This window comes from Adiantum capillus-veneris, chromosome 27, assembly GCF_014529385.1.
Source record: "Adiantum capillus-veneris isolate H3 chromosome 27, ASM1452938v2, whole genome shotgun sequence".
Classification (NCBI taxonomy): Eukaryota; Viridiplantae; Streptophyta; class Polypodiopsida; order Polypodiales; family Pteridaceae; genus Adiantum; species Adiantum capillus-veneris.
Genome location: NC_140957.1, coordinates 21,680,251 through 21,685,061, shown reverse-complemented (window position 1 = coordinate 21,685,061; position 4,811 = coordinate 21,680,251). Strand labels below are relative to the sequence as shown.

Sequence of the window (4,811 nt, the reverse complement as noted above, 5' to 3'; positions counted from 1 at the left end):
TATAAATAGGCCCCTCTCCTTCTTGTAAAACAACCTCCAACATCTCACATAGCACCCCAACACTCTATGCGTGAGGAGAGACTTAGGTGTAGCAACCACTTGTGAGCTTCACTCTTGGTGTGAGAGAAGCCTTCAAGATACACATTGCAAGTGAGAGAGCGTGAGTTCCACAAATCTCAAAACCACTATTGTACATGCTCCTTCATCATCAATAAATTGAGGTTTGGTGCATCAAAGGCGTGATTCGACGTTCAAATCTTCGTCCTTCCATTTGTGCAATACGGTTTGGTGAATTCAAGGTGACTTGTGTATTTTGAGTTTTTATCGGTTAATCTTGATTTTAGAAAGTGTTTTAGTGTGTTTTTCATTGCCAGTTTTGTGTCCATTGTAAGAGGGTATTGTGGTGAGAGGTCTCCCACACCCTAAGACAGTGTGTGTGTGTTTTGGCAATGATTAGCAATCACTAAGCATTGAGTGAGTTTTGTACAAGTCCTACGATAGCATCATAACGAACCATCTCCATTTGCAAGTCACAAATAAGGTATTACGCAAGATCCTTTCCTCTCTCTCTTCCCTTTGCTCTAGCTCTCTCTGTTCCATTTCATGTGTGTCTTGGTGTGAGGTTGCTTGTGTGTGTTGTGTGGTGCATCTTCTTGGTTGTATCAAAATCTCTCTTGCGTCCTAGTTCGCATACCATAACTAGGTGGTGCCCCTATCTTGTTTGGGTTTGGCTGTGGGTTTGTTGTTTTGTTGTGCTTGTGGTTGCCCCAGCCCCAATTGAGCAGCACGAAAGCCTTGAGGGGTGTTTAGAGGTCGCCTCTCTTGTTGCCCACCCCGGACCACCTTAGTGGTACAAACAATGATGTGTCCTAATCTAAAATTGGAAAACCTATAGGTCACTCTGAAGTGAGAGGTGTAGCATCATGCCTACTACACTCTATGAGTCGAACACTAAATTCTAACTCAGCTCTACTGTGAGAGATATACTACTGCATCACACAAGTGAGAATCTAAGTCTATCCTAAACCCTTTGTTGCAGTGAGTCAAGTGGTTGCAAAACACGGGAAGAGTGAGTAGATTCACCTCACTTTTGGAGTGAGCTTGCAAGCCAGCTCTGTGGTGAGAGAAAAATTTCTACACCATACAAGTCTGGCACAACACATAGAAACAAGTTAGCACACATGAGAGAGTGAAAAAGTATACCTCAATAGTCTTTATCTCTTGGTAAATGCATTGGAGCTCTCCAACTAGGTAGTCTCTCAAGCGTTGCAATGTAAAAGACAGTTGACGATTTTGATCGAAATCGGTGATTATCTTTTAATAAGAAATTTTTTTTATTGAAAGATACTTCGAGCGAATGATATTTTGATCAAAACTAAAAAATACGGGTATTCAGACATTATTTGGGATGTTGGTGTATAATAAAATTATATATATATACTTTTTTATTACGGGCGTAGATATGCAACCCAGAGCCCAAGATCCATGTGGAGTGTTTAAAGGTCACTACTCTTGTTGCCCATCCCGAACCGCCTCAATGAAATAGGTCCTGGATTTCTCAAACTCTTTTTTAAATTCTCCGGATGTTTCTTTCTCAGGAGAGAATGCAAGCATAAGTCATTCATATAGGTTTAAAAAATTGTCATATATATTCTTTAAATGCATGACTCATCAACCTCTAGAATGTGGCAAGTGATTGGTGAAGCCAAACAAAATCACTCAATAAGCCAATATGCACCGTTTTGTTGCTAAGGATGTATTATGCTAATCCTTTGGCTTTATGGAAAGTTGGCTATATCCTAAAAATCCATCGAGAAAGTTGTAAGATTCCTTGATTATAGCTCTCTCAATCACATGATCTGTAATTAAAAGGAGATAGTTACTGCTGATTATGGTAGTGTCTACCTATTTGAAATTACACAAACTTGCAACATGCCATTCTTCTTGGGCACTACCATGATGCATGAAACCCATTCTGTGTGTTCAATCTCATATATAAACTTTGATTCCTCTACCTCCTCTCTTGAAAAACATTTCATAATACCTATATTGATGTTTTCTGCAAGGATTTGCATCACTCTTTAGTGGTATTGTGTGTTGGAAAATGCTCGAGTCCATTGACTTAAGGTCCTTGTATAACCATGCAAATACATCTCTATACTATTTAGAGTAGCTCTTATAGTTGCTCTTCCTTCTCAATGGGGGTATATGGCAATATATATCGGCTTTGAGTCTTCTCTCGGTGTTGGGATGTGTGCGGTCTAGCTGGGAAGGTGCAGGACATCTGGCTGTGAGAGTTTGTGATGAGAGTCAAAAACACTTTAAGAAAAAGCGTTTATGTAAAATCACCTGCAACCCTCTTTTTAAGTGTGACTAAAAATCAAAGAATGTTGGATATTATATACTGAGTCTGAATAATGTTGGGTCTGAAATTGGAATGATGCTCTGAATATTGCTGACTCTAAATATTTCTGACTCTGAATATTACCGAGTTTGATATTTAGTCAACCAGATATTTACTGATTCTGAATATTGCTGAGTCGGATTATTTGTTGAACATTGCTAGGTCGGAATATTGCTAGGTCAAATTTCTACTAGGTCAGTTTTCTGCCAGGTTGGATTTTGGCTAGGTCGAAATTTGATGAGTTTGATATTTTATGTCAAGAACCTTTTTGGTTGGACAACTATAACCATCAGTTAGCACTTGTTTTGAGATAAGTTCTGACAAGGGGAATGCAGGAGAAACTTTAACCATGGTGTTCTTTGCTCTGGCTGATCTTTCTCTATGTTCTGCTTGCTGACTGTGAAGTTATCTAAATGTGTCTTTTTCTTAGTCTGATCATGGAGTGAGTATCTATTCTCTATTTGAAAGCATGTGTGTGAGAGAGATTCTTGTGTTGTTGAACCCCAACACATTTGGCGATCCCGCTAGGCCATTGAAGGTTTCGCCAACATGTTTGTTGAACCTACTGCCATTGTTTGTGTGTTGTGTCTGACATTCTTGTCTTGTTGATTACCTATAGTAATGGTATGTCTGTTGGGTCTGATTACCTTCTGTGTCAGCATTCAAGGTTGGTGTTTGTGTTTCACGAGAGTAATGATGCTATGAAGGAACCTATCCTGAAGGAGAAATTGTTAGACCGAGGAGCAAAATTTCAAGAGCAGCAGATCAAGTTTGATTAGAAGTGTTTCTACAGATTCAAAATTCAGATTTTGCTGCTTTAAGTGTTGCAGATTCAGGTTTCACACATTCAACAAGGTGTTGTAGATTCATACTGCACAAATTCAGATTGTGCAAAATGACAAAAATTTGGATGATTTTATAATTTCTTGAAATTAGACAGAGAAATCTGAGGCTGAATCTCATGTTGATAATTAGATCTTTTAAAGCAAACAAACTCAAGAATGGTATCCTTTATTGAATTTTTCCGAACATATAGATACATCATTGAACTAAAATATCCCAATCAATGTAAGCAACCAATTATATGGACTATGCAAATCCCGATACAGCATCCATGGCTCTTTGTTTAGCAATTTTAATGGGTCTCAAATTGGTGTGGTGCACCGATCTTGAGGGCTAAACATGATTGTTGTATTCTAATGAAGTGAATGTTATGAGGGGTAAAAGGAAGAAAGAGAAATGTGAGGTTTGCACGAGTAAGAAGCATGAAGTGGATGACTGTCCGTGTGTAGTTGATAAGTGCTCAAAGAGAGATGCTTGTAGGAAGCGGTGCATGATGAATTTTTTCACAAACTTCATAACATTAGCCACAAATTGCAAAAATCAACTTCCTATAACAAAATGGAAAGAGCCTTAGAGAAGTTAGATGATTTTGAAGATGACCTGGAGAATGCATTTGAATGGCTAGATGATCATAAAGGGGATAGTCAAAAATCATGTTCTAGTAGAAAGAAGGTTTTCAAGTTGCAAAAAGCATGTGAGAAGCTGAGGGATGCACATGAGAGTGAGTTTGAAGGGGATTCTAGTGATGATGATGATGATGTATGGAGAATGGAGCCCGTAATCCACCAAGTAGGGATACCAGACATAGAGGAGAAGGAGGTGCAAAAAGAGGTTGGAAAAAAGAGTCTAGAAGATCCCCTAATACCCCTAACCTACCACTAGAGTATACCCATGGAGTGGAAGAAAAAGATCCATTGCTTAAACTTACGTCGTTTGCATATGAAAAATGTTGTTACCCTATTTGTGGGGAGAATCATGTCATACATAACCATGACATTGTTCATGTTATTCAAAGACCACTTGAAGAGGTGGATAGTGAGATAAATTCCCTAGAGGAATTGCTAGAATTCAAATTTCTTGAAATAAAATTTGTTGAGGAGGAATTTCCAAAAACCATATCAGTTCAAGAGGAGTCTCCACCAAAAAGATCTCTGCAGGTGAAAGTGTTGCAAAAAGGTGTTGAAGGAACATCGAAGGAGTTTACCAATGCTAATTCTGATGATCGGCAAATTCAGACAAAAAATCAGACCATTATGCTAAATGTTGCGGATGATCAAGCGAATTAGAATTTTGGTTTTCAATGTTTTGAAAGATAGATTTTGATGTCACAGGTCAATATCAAGCAAGGATATGTTTCAAATGCAGAGAATTGGAAGAAGCAGATTGAATGTTGTTCCAATCTAAACAGGGATGAATCAGAAAAAGGTCTCACAAATTAGATTGAGCATGAAGAATGTCAAGAGCAAGTCTTTCAGGAGTATAAAACAGGTTTAATAGGTTTTATGGAGAATGCAATGATCTTTGAAATGCAAAATCATGAAATATCAATGGATGTGCATTCTGA

The 4,811-nt window shown here is 38.2% G+C and overlaps 1 pseudogene; it reads left to right on the top strand.

The window, feature by feature from the left end:
* Window positions 1-3,805: 3,805 nt before the first annotated feature.
* Window positions 3,806-4,533, top strand: LOC147421618 (uncharacterized; annotated as a pseudogene).
* The last annotated feature ends 278 nt before the right edge of the window (window positions 4,534-4,811 follow it).